At 42.1% G+C, this 25776-nt stretch overlaps 1 protein-coding gene across 2 annotated transcripts in view; it reads left to right on the top strand.

The window, feature by feature from the left end:
- The first annotated feature begins 24927 nt into the window (after window positions 1-24927).
- TEX2 (testis expressed 2) overlaps window positions 24928-25776 on the top strand; it is a 107632-nt gene continuing 106783 nt past the window's right edge. Inside the window, exon 1 of one of the 2 annotated variants that reach the window (XM_034412613.3) lies at window positions 24928-25268. The gene's annotated coding sequence lies outside the window, so the exon portion shown is untranslated. Of the gene's footprint in view, window positions 25274-25776 lie in introns of both variants that reach the window. The other variant, XM_034412615.3, reaches the window with a different exon arrangement.

Here is a 25776-nt window from a genome sequence, read left to right as displayed (position 1 = left end):
AGTTTGCCCCATTGTTTGACTTTTCTTGCCCCAGCCGATAAGTGAATCTTTGCTAAGTGTTAACAGTGTTAAGTTAGTAACATGGTTGTTAAATATATCTGGCTTCCCCATTGACCTTGCCTGTCACAAGGTTACAAAAGGAGATCACATGACCCCAAGACACTGCAACGGTCATAAATACGACTCAGTTGCCAAGCGTCTGAATTCTTATTGTGCAATCAAATCAAAATCATGTGATTTTGATCATGCTGCTGCAATGGTCATAAGTGTGAACAATGGTCATAAGTCACTTTTTTCAGTACCGTTGTAACTTTGAACAGTCACTAGATGAATCGTTCCAAGTCAAGGGCTACCTATGATTGTGCCAAGTTGAGGAAATGGAACTCAACACCTTATTTCTGCCCAGAAGTAAAGAGGCATGCTTGGGACCCAAGTGCAAATCAAGAGTCCCAAATCAAGAAAAACAACATTTTTGATGATAAGAACACTGATCATGTCAGTTAGTACATCATTAGTTCCTGCTTCTACCTAAGCACCCGCAGTACAATATGCTAACCAGGGGTGGGCTTCAAAAATTTTAGCAAGGGGTTCTCTGCCCGGTTGTGGGGTGGGTGTGGCCATGGTGGATGTGGCCTATTCGGCCTCCTGCACCACGGAGGGGGGGCATGTTTGCCCTCCCTGAGCTCCGGAGGTTTTCCTTGAGCCTCTGGGAGGGCGAGAATGGCCTCCCCAGGCTCTGGGGGCAGCATGCCCTGCACATACCTGCATCCAAAACGGGCTGCATGGGGACTCCTGGGAGAGGAGGGATGGGCGGGGCCAGCAGGAGTGGGATTTGGGGGTTCTCCGAACTGCACAGAATCATAGCTAGAGGTTCTCCCGAACCCCCGCGAACCCCCAGCAGCCCACCCCAATGGTAACCCATAATGTGCTTAATTAGTTTCGTTCTCTGCCTCTGGATGTGTTTTCTAATATACTAATGATATTTTTTACTTCCAGGCCTCTGTCTAGATATTCTTAACCACAACTAAGAAAAATGTCACACTACTTTCCTTTGTTCTAGTAACAGGCCCGCTTGCAGAGTTTCTTAGCAAGATTACAAGACCACAACTCATTAGCTAAACCGACACTTCTTACGTAGGAAGCCTTTTTGTGGTCAACCCCTTTAGCTTCTACTGGCAAGCGTTAAAGCAGGTGTTACTGAACTGCTTTATCTCTTACTAAACAGATCTAACTATGTCTAGATCTGGAAAAAGCACAAAATGATTAAGATGGAATAGCTGAAGCTAATTTCATGGCTCACTTAGAAATGCTCCTAATAGTTTGCTAATACTGTATATTTATTGTAATTATTTTACATCACACCTTTATTATTTTTATAAATAATTTAAGGTGGCGAACATACCGGATATTCCTTCTTCCTTCTATTTTCCCCACAATAATAACACTGTGAGGTGGGTTGGGCTGAGATAGAGTGACTGGCCCAAAGTCACCTAGCTGGCTTTCATGTCTAAAGTGGGACTAGAACTCACTATCTCCTGGTTTCTTGTCCAGCACCTTATCATCCCTAACTCTGACCCAGCCAGCTTTCATGCCTAAAGCAGGATTAGAACTCACAGACTCTGGGTTTCAGACGTGCAAAGGTCATAAAGTCAAGAATCGGTCATTGGTCATCTACAGTTTAGAGAGATAGTTACTTTAGTCTGGCAAGACTGATATCAGGCCACAAGAACCAAGAGCAACATGTGGAATTACTTCTGAGTACTGAGTATTGATGTTCAACTACAAACAGAAATCTTGCCAGACTAAAGCAACCATCTGCATAACTATAGATACAGGTAGTCCTTGACATACAGCCATTCATTTAGTGACCATTAGAAGTTACAAAGGTGCTGAAAAAGTGACTTATGACTGTTTTTCTCACTTATGACTGTTGCAGCATCCTCATGGTCAGGTAATCAAAATTCGGAAGCTTGTCAATTGATTCATATTTATGACGGTTGCAGTGTCCTGGTGTCACGTGAGCACCTTTTGTGAACTTCTGACAAGAAAAGTAAATGGGGAAGCCAGATTTACTTAACAACCGTGTTACTAATAACTACAGTGATTCACTTAACTATAGCAAGGAAGGTCGTGAAATGAGACAAAACTCACTTAATAACAGTCTTGCTTAGCAACAGAAATTTTGGGCTCAGCTGTGGTCCAAAGTTGAGGACTTCCTGTATATCCTGTGAAGTGCTAGGGAGGGTCTGTGCTTGCCTTCTTCCTGCCTAGGGACTTCCAAGCTCTGCTGTCTGTTTGCCTTGTGGGAAGCAGCCCTTCCCTCCTGGGACTCCAGACTACATTCCACCACAGAGGGCGAGCTATCATTATTTTGAAGGGCAAGTCATTTCCTTTTTTTAAAAAAAAAAAAACAGAAATGGCATCTTTATTAATTCTTAGAGCTCAACATGAGTAAAACAATGTGAATAACAACATCAAATAATTTGATTTAAGAGTTATAGCTTCATCCCAAAGTTTTACAAGTTGTCCAACTAGGAAATGCAGGTACTGGTCACATGTTAAAAGTTTCTGACTGGGAAACGATTGCATTTCATCTATCAGCAGTCCTTCCAGGTTACACAAAAAGGGCATCAAATAATCCAAAGCACAGCAATTTTAAAAGTGTACTGCTGCCAGAGAGCACTGGGAGGAATTTAGCCCAGTTTATTAAGTCAGTGTCTCCTCGTGCCGTATGTACTCACCTATGTCTGCTTGGTGAAATACTACAATTGCCATGGGATCCACTTTTTGACACTCCTAGGTGGTTTTCGCTGCCACCCCAAATCCCAGAGGATCATCAGCCATAGAATACACCACCACTCCTTAGTACTGAGCAGTGCTCTCAGTGATGCGCCCCAGACCGGACTTCAAGAGGTGGTTCCCATAAAGGAAAGATTGCTCTGCCCCAGGCTTCACCCAGACTTTGTACTTGGCATAAGGGTCTCATCCTCGGTCAACGGCCGCATCGCCCCTCCAAGCGCCACCTAAGGGCAAGTCATTTCCAGTGGAAGGGAACACTTTAGAAAGTGACCTTCAATTTTACTTCTTGATAGGCGGGCACCTTCAGCAGGCCTTCTCTATTCACTTGGATTGGGCAGGCAAAATCTCTCTGGGCTAGGTATTCTTGTGAACAGCCAGGGCCAGAGCTACATGCAGATTTTTAAGTAATACTCTGCATCTTGAATTGCACTTGGAATTATACCACTAGCCAATGCAGCTCCCCCAACAGTGCTGTTACATGGTAATAGAATGGTGATTTTATAGGCTGCTACATTTTACACCAGCTGAAGTTTCTGAGTTGTCTTCAAGGGCAGCTTTATGTAACACAAACTACAGTAATCCAGATGCAAAATGAAAGGGTGTAGGAAGGTAAGACCATATTTAATGTCTGTTTTTGTAGGTAAGGCCAGAATGGTGCACTAAGCCATAGCTGGGAGAAGGTCCTTTGGGCATGGCCTACACCTGCTTTCCATCAGGATCTGAGTAGCCAGGAAGACTCCCTAATTTCAGGGTAAAGGTTACTTCTTGAGAGCCAAAATTGGTGCAATCCCAGAATCAGTAGTCTTCTGAATAAATAGCCATTCATTCTTGCTTAGGTTGAATCAGTTCTTCTGCATTCAGATTCTGACTGCCTTCATACATTGTATCTTCCATATTCCCCCATTCAGCCTGGACTGGAGACCTACAGTTTAAAATTGCTAACTTGTCAGCCTTCCCAAGTAGAACGGACAGGAAACCTGACTAAATGTGCTAATTCCAATTTATTATAAAGCTACATTAATAGAATCTTGCAAATCTGAAAATACAATTCTACTCTGTCCCCCATCACCTTTACCACCTGATAACCTAAGAGAGGCTCCTTCCTGAGCGTCTTGTTCTGTCCATTGTACAACTGTGGGCTATGCTTCCTCTTATCTGACCATTCCTTAGGCAGCATCTCTTCTTCCTCTCTCCCAAGGTCATCCCTACCTACCATTACACTTACTGATATCTTCTCCTCATCTAGCTGATGGCCTCTCCCAGTAGCATCCTTCAGATGTTAAACAAAATGGGGAAAATGACGGACTCCAATCTAGCTACCCCATAATTGACTGTCTAAGGGTCAGATTACCACTAAGTAGGTCTGCCTACTGAAAAAGGAGCAGAACCACCACGCGGCGCCAGCATTTCCCAGCTTTTGCAGGTGGCTGTATTGTGGTTGCCATATTGTAGGCTAGTGACAGGTCCAGTAGGATAACTGTGCTCCCTCCATCCCAGTTTTGCCATATTATGTCCCACTCTCAGGCCCAAGGCCGGACTGACTGCCACAGATCCAGCTCATCTGCTTCTTCCAAGTCCTTTGTAATTATTGTTCTAGCTAAAGTTGGCCTTTTGGCTATATAGGTGGCTGCATTGTGTAGGTCATAACATCTGGACTTTGATTTTATTATTTATTTATGTATTCTAAAATTTATAGGCCACCCATCTTGCCTCAGGGTAACTGGGTACCTTACAGTCATAAAAAATAAAAACTATATACAGTAAATGAATAACATGAAGAAGTAATATAAAATCCAGAACACCACAGCCCTATTAAAAGATGGAGAGGGCAGGAGCAGTATAGGGGGGAGGTGGGATCTGTTGTTAATCGAACAACCCCCTCCAACTGTGATGCTCCTCCATTAAGGCCCCAAGCTCACTGGCAGAGCCAGGCCTTTAGACCCTTACGAAAGGTCAGATTTTGTTACTACAAAATTCAAAATAAGTTCATGACACACTATGCTTTAGTAATGTCTATGTCTTCATTATAAGTTAGAAAAACAAGGTCAATTTTAAGTTTATGAGGCAATCTGTATGGGCATAAGTTTGTTATTAAATGAGAAAGACAACATTCAATTGTTGCTGTACTATCTGGAATGGTTAATACAAGTTCAACTAAAGGGCTAATCCCCTGAGAAATGCAAATCCATTCTTCATGAAGCCTTTTAGAAAACTGCACCAATGATGATCTGACTTTAATAAGAGACTTAGCCGACTGAATTTCCACATGCAGGTTTTACAATTTTTCACACTTGTCATGAGCTTGGGAAATCTATTTCCTTCCCATAGTCAAACATATGTTTGTATTTGCTATATTTGCCTCATGATTTCTCTCTTATCCGTTTGCTAATTCACCAGCTTGATGATCTGGTATGGTGTTGCAAAATTTTCTGAATGCTATTTCATTTTCCCACCTGCCTTCTAAATTAACCACCATCAACAATAGAATCAGCAAAACTTGGTGGGAGTTTACAAGGATGTTTAGATTGCATTTCACTGTCATTAAGTTTGTTCATTTTCTAGGCAGCTTCTCCTGGAAATATAATCATTCAGAATTTCCTACATCTGCTTTCCAAACTAGGCAATTGGTTTTAATATTTGGTTAATAATTGGTTCGGTTTCCAAGTTCTGTTGTGACAATCTTCAAAAGGGAGAGATGCACTATAGATAGTTTTCAATTTATGACCACAACTGAGCCCAAAATTCTGTTGCTAAGTGAGAAATTTGTTAAGTGAGTTTTGCCCTGTTTTACAACTTTTCTTGCCACATTTGTTAAGGGAATCACTGCAGTTGTTAAATTAGTGACTCCATTGTTAAGTGAATCTAGCTTCCCCCTTGATTTTGCTTGTCAGAAGGTCGCAAAAGGGGATAATGTGACTCTCTAACACTGCAACCGTCATAAATATAAGTCAGTTGTCAAGTATCTAAATGTAAATCACATGACCATGGGGATGCTGCAATGGTCATAAGTGTGAAAAATGGTCATGTCACTATTTTCAGTGCCATTTTAACTTCAAACAGTCATTAAACGAATTGTTGTAAGTAGAGGACTACCTGTAATTGCCTGGGCGTTAAAGAATTAATTCCTTATCTGAATGTAAAATATTAATCAAGTCTAAGAGGGCCAGTATTGTTAATTCAGCTGGTGATTTAAAGAATTATATTCACAAATCTGAATGAAAATCTGTCCTCCTCTGTAAAATATTCAGTTCAGATATAATCCCAATTATCAAATTACTAAATGGAATTAATGAAGAAACTAAATATTTTGTTTGATTTTTAGAGAGTAATCTAGGATAGTCCAACCGTTCCTTTTGTGATGCTTTCCCCATCACAGGGTCTAATGGTTAAGGCAGTCAACAGTATGCCAAATCCTTCTTCTTCTAATTTCTGCAGTTATATGTTAAATGCTTTGTGAATTAATCTCTAAACAGCAAAGGAGTTTTTAAAATTGGCTTTGTATCTTTAAAGACTCAGAGAACAATTGCTACATTCAGAATGCCTTAACTGCCCCTTGTGTCAATGCAAAATAACACAGGTACATTTGTTAACCTAATCCATAATCTTTTGCACCCATATATTGGCCATCATGTGGTTTGTTTCATTCTGAATTTTAGGACTGCAAAATATGTTTAGTATTTGCCTAATTTGTTTTTACAGTTACTTCCCTCCCTCTCCTTTCTATAATTGCAAATTCAAATAATTGGCAAAAGTCTGTTGGCATCTAGCCCTATTGGTTCACAGCCTGAATATCTCTAAGTATCTCTAAATAGACAAGTGATTGACAACACAAAATGGCAATGTCCCTCCCCCCCCCCCCCCCCATTAATTCTTTCATTTTTCAACTGCAGAAAGCTAGCTGTCGTGGGCATGCTTGGAAACTGTTTGCCCTTTTTTGTTTTGCATCTTCCAGTCAATGTTCTCTGTATTTACAAATGGTGAGTTACTGTTTGCAACAGAGTGTTCTGGAAATGAGACCAAAGGTAGCATCTCTGCCCAGTATTCCAGCCAATCCCATATAGGAACAATCCCATGTAGGAACAATCTCTGCAACATTATAGATTCCAGGGTCTGTGGCAGGGGTGGGTTCTACTTTCCTTTACTACCGGTTTGCAACGGGACCATGCACGTGCTTGTTTTGCTCGTGTGCGTGCACGTGCGCGCTTCTGCATATGCGCATGCACAGAAGCTTCCTGATGACATCGCGGTCGGTGGGTGGAACCTCCTGCCAGGTTTACTACCGGTTCTATAGAACTGGTCTGAACCGGGGGCAAGCCATCACTGGTCTGTGGGAATGAAATTTGAAAAAGAAACCTTGCTACTGCTAGATAATTGTAATAAGAGAACACAGCATTTTATGCAACAGATAAGAGACCTGCAAATTTCGCAGGGCTCAACCAGTCAAGAAAAGCTGCCTCTTAATTTTTCGGATTGCTGGCAGCAATGCATGCCCCCTCTTTTATCAGATGAACTGGAGAGGTTTCTTTGCTGTTCAAAAGCAGTCCGTCTCTGCCAAGAAATTTCCACTTCAGCAACAGCACCTTTAAAACCAGCTGTTAAGAGCTAAAATACTGGTTCCCTCAGAGCTCTTTCCGTTCAGCAAAACTCCCTATTTTCTCTAAGCCAAGATTACTTTGCCCAGAACTTAAAAAAAATGCCTATAATTTGAGGGGTTACAGTATATAGTGGTACTTTGCTACCCAACTGCTTTGAAACTTATCCAATTTGGCACTCAGTGCATTTTGACATGAAAATTTTGTCCCAGTATTCATTGTTTGTTTGGTACTCAACACACAAGCTAGAACATGTCAGTGTTGGCTGCCTTGTGACTTACTACATTATTCCTTGTGGGAATAATTTGTTTGGTACTTACCGTTCCGGGTACTCATCATACCTCCCAGAATCAATTAACAATGAGTACTGAGATACCACTGGTAGGTTAGAAAGTGCATCCCACAGACATGATAAACAAAAACAAAAACGAGTGTGCTAGCTTAGGACTCTCTCACCCAGTCACTTTTAACAAAGAGCTAAAACCCACCAAAACATCTAGTGCATTTCACAGCCCCTGTGAGTTGCGACCATGAAAATATGAAACATTGACTCTTGTGCTTTCCCCAATCTCTGTAACTATGGTTGCATGTTACTTACAGCGGCTGAAGTGGGAGAGAAAGGGAGGTGTGTTTGAAATGAACACGATACTAAAACTCTGGGGAAGAGAAGGAGATGCGTTTTTCCGAGGATGACGTTTCTAACAATGGGGAAATTAAAACTGTCTACAAACACTGCAGAGCCGCAGCCTTGTGACTAAAATAGCAGCTTTTCAAATAAATTGCAGCAGAATCAGTGAAAAAATGGTGATCTTAATGCCATCTAAGTGAGGCTGAGTCCAGAATTGGTTTCAAACTAGCACAGAATCTTTATTTAGTTGTTTCCACCCAGGACTCTGTTAATTTATCTGTTTTAGTACTTGCAACATGAGAAGAAAAAAATGCCAATCCAATAGTTCCCTAGCTTATAACTCAATCAGTAACCTTTATTATAAAGTAAACATGTTTAAAACACATTTAACAATAAGGTGCCCTCGATGAAGTCGTTGTTAATTATATAGTAGAAACAGGTATTAGCAGATTGTCAATAGGAAGGCCATCCCTTTTAAGACAAAGAACTAAATACATTCACAACCAAAATGATAAACCTGCATTACTCAAATGCCATAAACTGAATTCCTCGCAGGCTGTTGTGTGGTTTTGTATTACAAAGCTTCAAAAATGCATTTATTATTGAAATGACCTTTATACAAATGCTGGGAAGTACAGTTTCTCTCTGCTGCATTCATCTGTAACCTTTACAGGAGCAGCTGGGTCCTACTGACAAAATTTACATTTCCTGACTGGGTCAAAAACATTGGCACTCCCAACATTAATCAAAAAACAACTGAGGTGTGTGTGTGTGTGCACAGGGGAACTAAAGAAGTCTTGGTCAACTTTCCTTGAAATAGCAACACAAAAGTTACTCAACTTTCATATCAACACAATCAGTGGTAATCTACTAACAAATATCTTGTATAAACTAATTTATACACATAAACGTTAGGAAACAATTACCATTATACGCCGTATTTTTCGGCGTATAAGACACACCTTTCCCCCCCAAAAAAGAAGGTGAAAATCTGGGTGTGTCTTATACTCCGAATGTAGCCCTGCCTAGCCTGGCAAACGGAGATTTCAGAGGCTGAAAGAAGCCCCTGAAAGAAGCTTCAGGAAAAAAAAAGCCTCAGAAAGGAAGCTTCAGAAAAAAAGCCTCTGAAAGGCTTTTATCTAAAATAATATGACAAACAACAAAAGAAGAATCAGTAAAGGTTCTAACCAAACTATGTTAACAAATCTGGAGAATGACACAATAACCAGCAGATCGGAAGAGGTTAATCTACATACCAATACTAAAGAAAGGAGATTGAACAGAGTACAGATAGTCCTTCAGAATAAAAGCCTCTGAAAGAAGCTTCAGAAAAAAAAGCCTTTTTTTCTGAAGCTCTGTTTCAGAGGCTTTCAGAGGCAGAAAAAAAAGTAAGGCACAGAGCTCACAACCAACAAACTGTTGCTAAACTTCACCTCTGGAAATAGCTGATTGGGGGTATTCCGGGAGGCCGATCCACCCACCAATCAGCTTTTTTCTTATTTTCCTCCGCAAAAACTAAGGTGCGTCTTATACTCCGAAAAATACGGTAGTCACCTGATTCATCTCTACCTGTCCACAGAGGTTCACTGGATGATAGCCATTGTTTCACTCTAATCTATCTATAACTGTAGAATTTAAATCCTACATTTATCTAGCCACCCTATGCGTCTGATGAAGACAGTTCCATCTCACAAAAGCTTATCTATTTGAATAAAATGTGTTACTTGGAAAAGGTGCAACAAGGTTCTTGATTTATTAACATTACAAAGTAACATGGCTGTCCTTCTACAAAGCTATGCATATGTTGCATTACTGAAGGAAACAGTGTAAACTTAATAAATAAAATGAGATATTAGCAATCCTTGGTTTTCTGGATAGATACGAAAAGGGCAGATAAACCAAAGCAGCTCTCTGCTTTATTCTCAAGAGACTCTGAACCATATTGTTTGCACAAAGTGGTAGGTCACAAATTCTGGCTTACTTAGCCTATAAGGTATACATTTAGTGCAGAAGGGAAATTTGCCCTGCAATTACCATTTATACCTCTTGGTTTAACCATTATACTAAGGCTAGACAAATGGTAAAAATTAGGGGGAGTAGCAAGTCAGATAATAAAAAAGAATGCCAACAAACCAAGGCTTATAATTCTACATAGGACCAGCCTGGAAGCTTGTGCAAGGCTCTGAAAACAATGAGGTAAGCTCCCATTAATTGCCCCACCTCCTGCCCACCTACCGTGTTTCCCCAAAAATAAGACCCTGTCTTATATTTTTTTGAACCCTGAAATAAGGGCTTGGCCTTATTATCGGGGATGTCTTATTATTATGGGGGTGCAGGAGACAGCGAGCGTGGCCACCTCATGACTTTTTTTTATGCCGCCCTTCTCCGGAGACTCAGGGCGGCTTACAATGCGTTAAGCAATAGCCTTCGTACTTTTGTATATTTATACAAAGTCAGCTTATTGCCCCCACAAACTGGGTCCTCAATTTACCTACCTTAGAAAGGATGGAAGGCTGAGTCAACCTTGAGTCTGGAGAGATACGAACTTACAGTAATTGCAGGCAGCTGGTCTTAATCACAATGCTATCAGTCTGCTGAGCCACCAGGTCCTTGACACACTTCTGCTGTGTTACGCTGGTGTGGCAGCGCAACACAGCCACTCATCAGCTGTTCGCTGGACACTTGCCTGCCTCCCATCCATCCATCCATCCATCCATCCAACCCCCTCGCCTGCAAACTCCTGCCCCGCTCCCACCTCTCTGCCGGGCAACCCCTGGCAGCCCCAGACACCCAAAGCCTGCGCCCTCGCCAGGGACTGGGGAGATGCGAGACGTGCATATTACCTGCCTTGCAGCTCTGTTGCGTGTCTCGCTGTTGTCTGCAGGCAAACATGTAGGGTAAAACCAAACTTCTCGCGAGTTTGAGAAGTTTGATTGAACTCTTGAGGGTTCTTTTACCCTACGTGTTTGCCTGCAGACAACGGTGAGACATGCGACGGAGCTGCAAGGCAGGTAAGACGGCTCCACGTACCCCAATGGTAACAGCAGCCTGGCTTCTGCTCTTTCCCGCCATCTCTTTGTCGAGGGGAATGGCAGGTAGGGCAGGGGAGAAGCGAGAGGCATGGAGCGAGACAGGGCTCGCTCTTCTTGCCATCTCTTCTCCCCCTCTTGCCAGGCTTGGCAGGGCTTCCTGTCTCTGCCCCAATTGGATGCAATTTGGGGATGGCCTCAGGCAACTCAGCTGGGATCGTCAGAGCCTTTTAAAAGCATTTTTTTTACAACCTCTTCAGCCAAACAGAAAAGTGTAGAAAAAACACCCACCCAGTCACATTACCCCCCCCCCCCACCAAGCCACTAGCAACAAATTTTACATTTCACCACTGCTTTGGCATATAGTCAAGCTGGCCACATGAACACGGAAGTGTCTTTGGACAATGCTGTCTCCCTCAGCTAGGAAATGGAGATGAGCATCACCCCTCTAGGTCAGACACAACTGGACAGGAGAAATCTTTACCTTTAACTTAGCGGAATGTTTTTGGATCCTAAATTAGGGCTTCCTATTGGAAGAGCAGAATGGTGTATCTCCCGTTGGAAAATTGGAACAGCCTGAAAGGAGCAGAGATCCCAGATTTGAACCTACTACTAAAAACAGGAAAATAGGGAATTCAAGAAGAAATCATATAATTAACCTTGTGTGCTGTTTGACCAGAGTTTACACTCCTGTGTGTTGGTCAAAGTGAGTTTTTCTTTTTTTAAAAAAAACTGGATGGCACAAGTAGTAGAAATGATAAAACCTATCAGAATGTGGTGGGTCTGAAAACTAAATCAAATTAACTTTGACAAATTAAGAGGCTTCTTTCCCAACTTGATAAATAAAGGTATCATAATATTGCAGATTTAAGTGCATATAACTCAAGGAATAGTGTCTTTTTTTAATATTTGTTCTTTTCTTTGTTCTTTTTTCTTTTAGCAAATACCAGTGATATTCCATGACATGTGATGACATTGTCAAAGGTTTCGGGCACAATAAGCTGTGGATGGAATTGAATTTATACCACAGTATTTGTCATGTTCTTCATAGCTACTGATGTTTCTCAAGGCTGTGCCAGAACGTCCTTCAAAAGCTGGGCTTTCAGGGCAAAATCACCCCATCAGCTCTTACTAAGAGAGGAAGGGCTGCTTTCTGTGTCATCTTCTCGTTCAGGATCAGTCATTCAAAGAGCCTTGAGGCTTTGCCAGGTGTTTTCATGATCTAAATCAGTGTTTCTTAACCTTGGCTGACTTGAGCCCAGGCTTAGATCAAGCTCTCAACAGCAAATCAATTATCTTGCAGGAAGCTGATCCTCTTCCCCTTATCAGATTTATCATCTCCTTAAAAGGAAGCATAAAGCTATATATTCTATAGCGAGCATACAAAACTGTAAACCACAAATGCTGCTGGCATCATTTAGACCGGTATTTCTCAAGCTTGCCAACTATTGGATGTTTTGCTTCGTGCTGTTTCTGTATGACACAAAATTTTTAGCCATTTTTGGTACAAAGTTGCTACTAAAACTGTAGTTATGTTTTTGTTTTATTTTATATGCTTAATTTTGGCTAAGTACCAGTATGTTGTGCAAGCCAGTCATTCATTCAATTATTTTTAAAAATTGATTATGTGGCCTCAAGTCCTTTTTAACTCCTAGGGACATCTTAGATACATTTTTTCCATGATGACTTATCCCTAAGCTAGTCTTTTTGTTCTCCCAACAGTGCATTCATCCTATCCACCTTCCTGAGTCATCTTCTTTTTCTTTTTCTTTCCACCTTCTTCAATGAACCATGGTTATGACTTAATGTACCTTAACATTGCTTCTCAATCTTGGCAACTCTAAGAGGTATGGACTTCAATTCCCAGAATTTCCCAGCCAGCCATAGTGGATGGGGAATTCTGGGAATTGAAGTCCACACCTCATAAAGTTGCTAAGATTGAGAAACACTGCAAACACTGCAATCCTTCATGGAGGATTCAGATTGAGAGCTGATACATTTTTACTGGTAGTACAGTTAGGATTTTTTTATTCAACAAAGTTCAGCTTTCAACTCACTGAACCACATAAGCAGCTCATTATTCATACTCAATTGGTCCAAAGCTTATTAAAAAAGAATGGGTGAAAAAAAAGGCTGAAAAATAGGTATAATTAAACTTGTTTGCCCCAAAATGGAGTCAGTAAACAGCATCAGCTAAAAATCTGCAAAGGTTAAATCTACGAAGGGCCTGGTGGCTCAGCAGACTGATAGCATTGTGATTAACACCAGCTGTCTGCAATTACTGTAAGTTCGTATCTCTCCAGACTCAAGGTTGACTCAGCCTTCCATCCTTTCTAAGGTAGGTACATTGAGGACCCAGTTTGTGGGGGCAATAAGCTGACTTTGTATAAATATACAAAAGTATGAAGGCTATTGCTTAACACATTGTAAGCCGCCCTGAGTCTCCGGAGAAGGGCGGCATATAAATCAAATTAAAAAAAAAAAAAAAACCTCCAAGGATTTATATTCTGTTATGAATCTGAAATTGAAGGTATTGCAATGGACTGCATGGCAGAAAAGGGAGAGCCAGGTGACTTAGCAGGCTCCACAGAAAGCAGAAATGACAGCAGCAGATGGCTTGATATGTACAAACAAAGGAAGAAAGCTTGATTTCGAAGCTAAAAGACAGCAAATGGCAGAACAATGGAGGAAAAGGAATTAGAGACGTGTTGCCTTCAATATATCTGCTTCACAAAAGAACATTCTTGGTATCTCGGCAGCTTACAAATGACAGGTAGGCTCATTCAAAGACTGAAAAGAGAAATTAATTCAGCAAACACCCACATGTTCTAGGCCACCAGCTGCTTGCTTCTGGGGAAATGCAGATGTTTTCCAGTATTGTGGGGGACAACCCACGTGGTCTGATTGATGTGGCCTCTTGAGTGACAGTTGCACCGAGAAAGACAAAGGGTCCAGCAGCAGCAGATAATAAAAGAAACATGCCTGTGGCAAAGAATACTCACATGAACACCTGGGTACACAACAAGAGAGAACAAAGGCGCTTTCAGGGAAAGCAAATGATATGAGTTTAAATCACCTCCTGGATTCAAAAATGGAGACAAGAAAAGAAAAAAAGAAAAAGCAACTTGAAATAATAACAATTTGTTCAAACAAATCATTCTAATTTTTCTTTTACAGTACAGCATCCTCCCAATTTTTTTTTCTTCCTAGCATTTTTCCCACAAGTGCAGGATCTGCTTTTTTCAGCTCAACAGAAGATCCATTGGTTGCAAAAGGAATTGACTAATCCAAGCCAGATGTTGTGTTCTGAGAGAGAATGATCAGCCCAAAGTCACCCAGCTAGTCACCCTGCCTAAGGCAGGACTAGAACTCACAGGCAACTGGTTTCTAGCCTGGAGCCTTAACCATTAGAGCAAACTGGCTCTCTTAGTATCCTTCCACAATGATTTATTTAAAATACTGTCTCTCATCCACCTCCCTCAGTAGCATTATATGTAGCAGTTGTATGGTATATAGCAGGGGTGTCAAACTCAATTTCACTGAGGGCCGCATCAGGGTTTTTTTTACCTTGGGGGGCTGGGGTAGATGTGGCCAGTGTGGGCATGGCCAACTTGACATCACTTGTGTCGGGGGCGCCTGTGGCCCGAGCGCTCTGTCAGCAAAAACAGGTTCCAGAGCTCCGTTTTCAGCTGAGATGGCCTCCTGCAACCCTCTGCCAGTGAAAATGGAGCTCGGGAGGGCCGCATGCAGCCCTCGTGAGCTCCATTTTTCCTGGCAGAGGCACTGCAGGCTGGTCCTTCACTGTTTCCAGGACTGTGCCATGGGCCAGATCTAAGCAGTCTCGGGCTTTGAGTTTGACACCCCTGGTATACAGTACTGAATTTGTCCCCTGGTGGAGCCTGGTGGTAAATTCTCCTAGCTGTGGATGGCCCAGCGTTATTATTTCAGTACTGAAATAATCCATTTTACATGCTGGATTAGACAATCTGATGCTTCCCAGGTGTTGGGCCAATTGGTTTTATTAGGTTTTATTTATCTCTGTACTTAATGAGGATTATTTCTAGTAGAGACACACATTGAATTGTGCTGTATATTATTGTAAATGTATGCAGACCATCTAGGAATCATTTTTGTATAGTTTTTTTATTGTAATGAAAATTAAAGGTTGCGCTCATGTAATCATTGGAGTCAAGTTTCACTTTAAAAGCCTTTACTTTTATACATATATTTTGTGTTATATATTTATGCCTTGCAATCCAATGTACATCCTAAATATGCCAGTCTGGAGAAGATCGTAAGTGAATGTTTAAAGGTAGTCATTATTTAGTGACCACAATTGGGACCAGCAATTCAGTTATTAAGCAAAATGGTCACTGAGTGAAACTGCGGCTGTGCTTCTGATCTTACTTCACTTTTCCTTTGCTTTGCAGACCTGCAAAGGATTAGTCGCAAAGTTACTTTTTCTTCACTATTGCAACTGAACAGTTGCTAAACAAGGCAGTGCTAAATGAGGATTATTTCTATAGGATTCCTTAATTACCCAGCTGATTTGTACAGGTCAGAAATAATATTGTATATAGCTGAAGAATTTCCATAATATTGGCAACAGAGAAATCACAGGGTGTGCATTAAAATAAAACAATGGACTTCAAACTGTAAAAAAAAGGATGTATAAAATCATGACGGGGATTATGGATTGGGTAATTCTTGAGCAATCTTTTGCACAATATACCAGATCTTATTTCTGCTTTACAAATGTTATCTTGAATTTGAACCAAAAGATGCCAAAACAGAAGCCTCCTCTGTTAAATATTTGTAATTGTTCCAGTAAATAACAACTGAACAGGAAACAACTTTGCATAAAATATTTTCTCAGCCCCTGATACTTTTCTTCTTCTTAGACTCTTGACAGAAACAAAATTTCTAATTGACAATGTTGTCCTTGGGTTTATGCAATGGTCATTGTTTCTTTCCAAATCACAACTGGCTGGGCCTGCACAACACAATATGTCATGAACCATGATTTACTACTGTAGGGCTACTATTTCTGAGCTGGACAGCCACTGGACCAATGCCTTGCAACCTTCTTGGCACCAGGGACTGGTTCCATGGAGAAAGGTTTTTCTGTGGACTGGAGGGGGGGGGGTGTTGCATGCTGCCTGCATCCCATGGATGGGCTTCACTTGTGTGAGCAGCCAGTTCCTGGCATACCACAGAACTGGGATTGGGGACCCCTCCACTAGACAACAGCAGACCTTCAGAAAATGTTTTAAATCTAGTGGCTATCTGGATTTAGATGGCTGTCAGATATGAGGCCTCACCTGTGTTTGTGCACATGTGGGCACACACACTAGTCATCAAACCATGCATACAGCAAAACGTTGAGCACACCCCAAATTTAAGTTTCTCCAAGTTATAATAATAAATTCAGGCACCAATTCATGACTTGTGGGGAGTATTGTGCAAGCCCACTGCCTCAATTTACCAATAGCAGTGAGGATTGCTTGCCACTGTCATGGCCCTACATGGCAGTGAGGATCTGGTTATTTGTAGGACCATTTCTCCTTAAGAATATCTGCTCGTCCTACTAGACTAGATAGAGTAGGAAAGCTCCACATCCCTTCCCACCAACTAGTGGGACCTCGGAAGTGCACCTTTTCTGTGGCTGCCCCTACCTTATGAAACACCCTCCTGCCAGTGATCTGGCAGCCCTCCCCGCTCCCTTTAGCCTTTCAGAAGGCCATCAGAACCTGGCCTTTTAGCAGAGCACTGGGAATGGAATGAATGGAATGGAATGGAATGGAATGGAATGGAATGGAATGGAATGGAATGGAATAGGATAGGATAGGATAGGATAGGATAGGATAGGATAGGATAGGATAGGATAGGATAGGATAGGATAGGATAGGATTTGAAATGGCAGCAACCTAAATGCTGGATTTTTTGTTTATTTGATCGTTTTATGGTTATACTTGTACAGTTATTGGGTTTTACTACTGTTGTGGGCCACCTAGAGTTGTGTTAGACATACAAAAATTTTAAGTAAGTAAATAAATGGACTGACCAGGAGCTTCTGGGGGAGGCAACTGTTGCTGGGACAGCAAGCAGGCAGTCTCCCAAACTGCTCTAGATCAGGACCAGAGATATGCTGGACGCAGTCCCAGAGCCTCTTGTGCGTAAAGGAGATGAACCCTCTCCTGCTTCCATTATCTGTGCTGCACAGGTCCATTGCTCTTTTCAAAGAGTGCCAAATCCATGTTTTGTAGGACCCCTTGTATGATTTAACCACCTAACAGAACATACTGGTGAGACACTAGTACATAGGGAAATACCTCTGCAAAACTACCAGAGGCCTAGAGCATCTGGTTCTTGGAGACCAGAAGAGATGGGGCTTCTCCATATCACCCTATACTTCCTAGTAGGAACTGAGTAGATCTCAATTCCTGATTACAACATCAGCTATCCCATTGATGAAGCATGCCAGATTTTATCCATGGCAAAAGTTGTGTGGTGAGGAGAGGGAAATGTTACTTTAAAACTGAAAGAGTTAAAGAGGACTAAAGCTGTTTTGGGTGTGAGCTGGTGATAAGACTAAGGCAGTATCATGATGATGTGGCATAAAGAAGTGGCTACCATGGAATGTGCATACAAAAGTTAGAGGGACATGAGGAAGAATCCTAAGAATAAAATATCTTTTCTAGTGTACAAATGTTGGAATCCAGTTGACATTCCTAGGGCTATTTTATCTGAACTGCAAAAATCTTCATGGTCACTAAAGGGCAGAAAAGTGTTAGCAGCTCCACTGTAAATGGTGATTGTTGGTAAACTCATGGCCCACGCCCCAGATGCGTCACGCACTGGCCATCCTCACCCCCCAGTTTAGCAAAGGGGGGGAAGTTGCAATATGTCACGTGACAACAATGTGACACCACAAGTTTGACACCCCTGCTATAAAGCAACAAGATCTCTTTCTCTGGATGAGATTCTCACACTCTGCTTTCCTAGTGTACCTCCACATTTTATGTATTTCCTTAAACTTTAATACGTCTGAAGGCCAGCAGAGAGCAATTCAATATTAAAACAAAGGGAAAATAGCACGAGGAGAAGCAAACATTCCTATCAACGTTGCCATCGTTGTCAAGTTACGGAGGATCCCGGATCTGCGCACCTTCCGCCACGCTGTGAAGACCTTTTTATTCCATCAGGCGGGCTTGGCCTAATCTCTTCCCTTTTTTAAATATGTAAATTTTAATCTGTTTTAAAATTATCGGGGTGTTTTAATCTGTCTGGGCCAAAATGATTTAATTTGATTTTATCTGGTTTTTAAATTTTTTGTATCTATGTATTTTATTGTTTGACTGTTCACCGCCCTGAGTCCTTCGGGAGTAGGGCGGTATACAAATCAAATAAACTAAACTAAACTAAACTAAGTTAGGATCACCATCTTTGATAGAAAAACCAAGATAACAGAAGAACTAAGACTATAAAGATTTATAATAGACAAACCAGATCTAAATGAAAATAACATAGGTACGGTATAAATAAATCTAAAATAACTTCACCTTGCCAAGCTAAAAAACTTTTCTGTCCCTTGAACAAGCCAATTATTATTATGTGAGATATGAGGCAGGTTTTAGGATGTACTATAGCAGGGCTGTCAAAGTCGCGTCCCATTGGCCAGATGTGTCACACACTGGCCACACCCACGCCTGGTTTAGTGGAGAAAAAAGTTGCGATACACCACAAGTTTGACAGCCCTGTACTATAGGGATTTGGTCTATCTGTAGTTTATGGGCTTTGTCTAGGTTGGCTTGGTAGTCCATAATGTTTAATAAGCAATATTGTTTGGTTATTATAACCCCTATCATGCCACTTGTTCAGCAATACCTAATGACCCTAGTTGGCTTTCAGGAGAGCTCATCCAAAAAGACATAATTTTCTGATGTAATCAAGGGGGCCAGGATCTCAAATAGAGACAATTTTCAGCCAACAGGTGAAAATTAACCACCAAATCCTGGTCTCTACTTTCATTCAACCTATTCAAGGTGCAAGGTTGCATTAGAAACAGAAGGTACCTGATACACCACCCTGAGGAATTTTAGCTGGGCGCATTTTGATTGAGCTCCATCCATAAGTTGGGCGAAAGATTTAGCTTGGGGTAATTTAAGAGCTGCTGGAAGATCATGTCCTTTTGTCCAGTAAAACCCAAAATGAGGTATCCTTGGTGCTCACTGAACTTAGTTATTTTCTTCCAGACATTTCATTACCCAAACTAGGTAACATCACCAGTGCTAGTCACTGATGTTACCTAGTTTGTGTAATGAAATGTCTGTAAGAAAACAATCAAGCTCAGAGAGCACCAAGGATGCCTCATTTCAACCCTGAGCTATGAATATTTTCCTTTACTGAAGCCCAAAATGACTGCTGGGGTTTTCTGTGCTGTAAATGCAGCATCGTTCTGTGTGCCCTTTGACTACCTGAGGCATGAAATACCAACCTCAGGGATTTAACCTATGCACCTTATTGATGTGTCAGGCTCTTTTGCAAAACACCCTAATTTTAGTTTCATCTCCAACTGATGGTCTTTACAGGTTCTCATGCTCTCCTAATATTAATGGGCCTCCACTTTTTGATCTATTTTTCCATCTCTGTTTCTGCTTCAATCTGCTTTCCTCCTTGCCCTCCCCGGAGATATAACCTGGAGGATCACAACTCCTCCATTCTTGCCGAGGACTTCACAAGATTTTAATTGTCGAACTAGAATGTCTAAGTGTATGTACAGTGAGATTTCCCTCCACCCTTCCTACAGAATTGTAATTGTAAGTTGAAGCATCACATGACCAGACCCGGTTCTTTGACATTTTTTATGTCGGTCATTAAAGTGAACACCATAGTCATTAGGCAAATCCATTTTCCCCAATGGGCATATTTTGTCAGACACTGAAAATAAACACCAGAACTGGCAAAAAACATTGCAAATGGCAGTCACGTGACCATGGGATGATGTCAACGGCCATAAAGGTGAGCTGGTTGCCAAGCACTCAAAATACGATCATGTGACTCCATAACTCCATAATCATGTGGCTATCATAACTTCTGGAATGGATCACAAGTAGATTTGAGGGGACCTGTTGTGACTTCAAAAGGTCTCTAAGCAACCAGTCATGAGTCGAGGATTATTATTTAAGAATAATATACCACGTTTCCCCAAAAATAAGACAGGGTCTTATATTTTTGGGGCCAAAAAAGTCAACAGGTCTTATTTTGGGGGAGGTCTTTTTTTCCCCGCCATGTACTGGGAGGTGGGGTGCGGGGAGGCAGGGGCAAACTGGTAACATCAGGCCAGGCAGTCAGCCGGCATGCATCAAAGAAGGTCCTATTAGGCACACTGATGCTCATTAGTGCATGTTATGTTGGGGAATAAGATACTGTGATGTTTTGGTTAAATGTTCTAAAAAGCTGAATGAAAGTTCAGCTTGATGTCTACGGAGATTCTCAGTCATCCAGGTCATGGTTGTCCCAAAGATGCTTGTTTTCAAGAGGCAACTGGACTTTCTGGTCTTTCTTTGAAGACGTTTCGCTTCTCATCCAAGAAGCTTCTTCAGCTCTGAATCATCATCATAGAAGTGTTACTTGGTGCATCAACTTCAAAGAAAGACCAGAAAGTCCACTTGCTTCTTGAAACAAGCACCTTTGGGAAAGTTTAGCTTCTTAGTAGCCACAGATTCCCCCTTTCCCCACAATTGTAGATGGAGTAGATGACCTCTAATACCATGACTGTCCCATGCAAACATTTAGTTACAAACATATGAGATACCTAAAATGCTAATGCAATTATGTATTTATAATAACTTTTTTACAGAAATATTCAATTCTTCCTTTACTTCATTGGAGAGGTGAGAGGCGGTGACTTCCCAATTATCACAAGATCAACTCAATCAGAATTTTGGATAGCTTTTAATTTTGTATTGGAAACAAGACACTTGCCCCTGTTTTCTCCTCCAAATGTGAAATATTTTTAAATCAGAGACAGGGAAGGAGCATTGTATAGAACCTATTTTCCATAGCAATTGATGGATTGGCATTCACACAGCTGCAGCATATGGAATAATGCAGTTTGCTTAATCCATGTGGGTAGAAATCTATTAGTCAGAGCAGCTACAATTGACTATATATATAAAATGATAAGCAGATATATGTGTGTGTGTGTGTGTGTGTGTGTGTGTGTGTGTGTGTGTGTGTATGTAATGGTTATATATACTGTAGCAGGGGTGAAATGCTCCCGGTTCGGACCGGCTCGGGCGAATAGGTAGCGATGGCAGTGGGCAGTTCGGAGAACCGGTAGCAAAAATCCCTGCCCCCGCCCGCCATGCCCAGCTGAGCCGCGCGATCATCAGAGCCTTTTTTTCTTTTAAATGGCTCTAACCAGCCAAGCTCTGACGATCCCAGCTGAGTTGCCTGCTAATCAGGCAACTCAGCTGGGATCGCCAGAGCCATGTAAAAGAAAAAAACTTTTTTTCTTTTAAATGACTTGTAGCAAAAATCCCTCCCGCTCTCCCCCTCAGCTTGCCTACCTTAGCTGCTGGTCGCAACGCCTTGCTGTAATCCCATTGCAAATCCATTGGATCAGCAAGCAATTGAATCTCCCTGCCTGCAATCAAGCAGGCAGGGAGTTGTGGACTTCAACTCCCAGAATTCCTCAGCCAGCAAAGCAAAGCTAGCTGAGGAATTCTGGGAGTTGAAGTCCACAAGTCTTAAAGTTGCCAAGGTTGGAGACCCCTGTTTTATTGGGTAAGTTTTTTTCCCCTTTGGGAGCTTTAAAAAGATAGTTAATTGGGGTTTTTTTTAGTTTTTCTTTTTTTAGACCTAGCCATTTAAAGTTTAGGAAGTTTTAAATTTAGCTGCTTTTATATAAAAATAAAAATAAATTAAAATAAAATAATATTTGTGCAGCTTTCTGAGATTTAGTGTGTTTCTGTAGTGTTTCACTCTAACTACACAAACACACAAAATCTCACAAAGCTGTATGTGGAATTTTGTGTGTGTAAAGTGTGAAAGTTGGTTTTTTGGGCTTTTTGTGGCTGTGTGAGGTTCCTGCTTGTTGCAGGGGCCATTTTGGGTCTAGCACAGCTGCTTTTATATTGTGGGTGAGCCAGCTGTGTTGTGTTGTGTTGTGTTGTGTTGTGTGTGTGTAAAGTGTGAAAGTTGGTTTTTTCGGCTTTTTGTGGCTGTGTGAGGTTCCTGCTTGTTGCAGGGGCCATTTTGGGTCTAGCACAGCTGCTTTTATATTGTGGGTGAGCCAGTTGTGTTGTGTTGTGCTTTGTAGGTTAAAAAAGGGCAAAGAAGTGACATTGACTTGGCCACACCCACCTGACCAACAAGCCACACCCTCCCAGTCCTTACCACCAAGCCCCGCCCACTAATTAAGCCACGCCCACAGAACCAGTAGCAAAACTTTTTAGATTTCACCCCTGTACTGTAGGTATTCTGTAACTGCTCTAACTAAATGATATGCAACTTCAGGAGCAATTTTACATCCAACAAATTTTTAAATCAGCCTGGATCCAAGGCTCAGACACTGATTTGCTACTAGCTACCGTGACTCAAGCTAGTAATTGTTTAGTGGCATCTGGCTGACTCTCTCTGGGCTTGGAAACTAAGCAGAACCATTAATATTTTTAAGTAAACGAAAAGAGAAAGAAATTAAACAGGGTGAGACCTAGTTAGTACTTGGATGGGAGATGATCTAGAAATCCCAAGATTGATTAGTTAAACTGGTAAGGAAAACTATAAGAAAGCAATAAGCTGTGTTACACAATACATTTAGTTTAACCATGATTTATTTAAAAATTACAGTTCAGCCAATGCAATACATTAAACACCAACAGCTGAATTCACAGAACACAAAAAGCCACAGAGAAACAGTATTATGGCTTAGCTTACACTATAAATGCAGACAATATTCCTATTTTGTTCATCATCAGTCCTCTCCTATCAACTGATGGTTGGTGAGGGAGAAAGTGTAAAGCGACAGGGTGCTTGTTTATAGGCAGCTGAAGGTTTCTAGTATCTTGATTGCATGTACCCAGAAGACCACTAGATGGCAGCAATAGCTGGAGGGAAAAAAAACCCTGCTTTTTGCTGCCATCTATTATCAGAGATCTCTCCAACTAAAGAGAAGGCAAGAATAGGATATATTTACAGTCTCATGGTAAACCTTACTCTTCTCTGCATTAGGAAGAGGCTATTTTTATTTTTAATTTTAAAGAGACTTAAAAAGTTGACGTCCTGAAAATTCATTTATGTAGTTATACCAAATAATTGTAATTTTACACACCCATTTACCTCATCTTTTCCACTTTTCTTCACTCTTTATATTTAGACTAGGGAACCTGCTGTTTTCCATATGTTGCTGAATACAACACCAAGCACTTATCATTTTATCATTGAGCATTTTGGCAGGGCTGCTGGGAGTTGTTTAGTATCAGAAGGTGAATGACATCCCTGGTATAGATTATAAATTGGTAGCTGGATCTACATTTGTCTATGTAGAGAAAGAGTAAAGCATTTAGATGATGTTAGTAACAACAATACAAATAATGTATCCTGCAATATTTAAATATTTGCTAAGTTTAGTCAAGTGCCCATCATATGATCAGTTAAAAAATTTATCCCACTTAATAAGGCAGCAGATATTTAAGAAGTCTCTGCAGTGATTATTTGTAATTAAAATTGATACTGTACTACTAAACACGACCTTAGTAGGGCAATTCACACACCACTTGTAGCCAGAATTCTTAATCAATTTCTTGAAGGCTCTTAATTCACATTTAATCCTGAGCCACAATGACAATGTTCACACAACACCAGGCTTTATAGAATGAGCCTTTATAGAATGAACCATAACTTATTGGAATCAGCGACATACTAGAATGGATAGGTTTGCATGAAACTGAACTGCAATTCAACCAATCACTTTTCAGCCTGTGGAGGAAAGTCAGTTGAAATAACACATCATGCTAAATTCCAAGTCCGCAATCTACATTAGGATTTAAGATGTGTGAATTTGAAAATTGTTAGGAAACTTGGTTGGGGCATCCACTCATGGCCTATTTCCCGGCTGAAGCATCAGAAAAAGTCTTGTGATACTATAAATCTTACTTCCTTACAGGTAGTCCTCGACTTATGACCACAATTGAGCCCAAAATTTCTGTTGTTAAGTGAGACATTTGTTAAGTGAGTTTTGCCCCATTTTACAACCTTTCTTGCAACAGTTGTTAAGTGAATCACTGCAGTTGATTAGCAACCCACTTGTTAGGTGAATCTGGCTTCCCCATTGACTTTGCTTGTCAGAAGGTCCACATAAGGTGATCACATGACCTTGGGACACAGCAACGGTCATAAGTATGAACCAGTTGCCAAATATCTGAATTTTGATCACATGATCATGGGAAAGCTGCAAAGGTGGTAACTGTGAAAAACGGTGATGAGCCACTTTTTTTTAGTGCCATTGTAACTTTGAATGGTCCCTAAATGAACTGTTGTAAATCGAGGGCCACCTGTAGTCTCTAACTGAGATTCCTTAGCATTATTGCCATACTCGGCACATGCCTACAAAAACCTTTTGCGTTTCTGTCCGTTTGCCCATCCTGCTAAGCAGGCTTGACTGCTACGGACAGCAGGCAGGCGTGTGGGTGTATACACATATACATAAATACACGCGAACATTAAACACACCCTAAAAAGTGAATCGCCCGCTAGGCCCGCGGTACGACCCACCCTGCCCTTCCAGTTTGCTGAAAGCTTTTAAGAGAGAATGCTCGAGCGGGATCCGCCTGAACTCCGTCCCCATTCCGGATCTTCCCTCCAGATTCCCGGACTAAGAGCCCCGTCCCTCCTCGCTGGAGCAAAGGGAACCAGGCAGTCCCTGCTCACATATATTCTCTCTCTCTCTCTCTCGTCTCAGCTCCCTTGCGCTTTTCACCGGGAGGGGGCGGCGTCTCCCTCAGACCCACCCACCGGCGGGCGGGGCCGCCTCGGAGCTTCTGCCGGGTCCCTGTCGCGCGTCTCCCTCGCGCTGCCGCCTGGCTCGCGCTGGCCGTGACGAGACAGGGCGAGCCTGGGGAACCGACCTGGGCTGAGAGGAAAGAAGCCACCGGCGCTCGCCACGCCGCCCGCCCGGAGCTGCCTTATGCCATGCCATGCCATGAGTTACCGCAGGTGAGGTAAGCCCGACGCTGCCCTCCCTGGCCGCCAGCCTTTTGACAGGCAACTGCAGCCGCCTGGTGCAGTAGCGGCAGCAAGGAGCCCGGGCTGAGAGGCTCCTCGAACCGCCCGCCCGCCTGCCTCTCTCTCTCCCTCCCTCCTTCCTTCCTTCCCTCTCTCTCTCTCTCTCTCTCTCTCTCTCTCTCTTTCGGGCTGCTGGGAGGAGGAGACCTTCGGCCTCGGAGGCAGCGGAGTCTGTCTGGGCCTAAGGCTGCCGGGGGAAGGGAGCCAGGCAGCCCGCCTGCCAGCCTCTCCGGGCAGTCCACATGGCAGGCGGCGAAGGCAGAGCCTAGATGAGCCCGAGCGGTTTGCCATCCGCGGACGGGTCGAGGGGGGCTCGGCCGGGGCCGCGATCGGCGGAATAGCCGGTGAGTTGCAGAATCGCGCTTGACAGCCGGGATCGGATTCCGTGGAGTAAAGCTCTTCCGCGCCCTCGGGACCTTTTGTCTGGGCGGCGGGGCCT

The sequence above is a fragment of the Pantherophis guttatus genome, chromosome 2 (assembly GCF_059756535.1).
Source record: "Pantherophis guttatus breed Tessera chromosome 2, ASM5975653v1, whole genome shotgun sequence".
NCBI classification, from domain to species: Eukaryota; Metazoa; Chordata; class Lepidosauria; order Squamata; family Colubridae; genus Pantherophis; species Pantherophis guttatus.
Note: the sequence above shows the minus strand (reverse complement) of the source record. Positions and strands in the feature narration are given on the sequence as shown.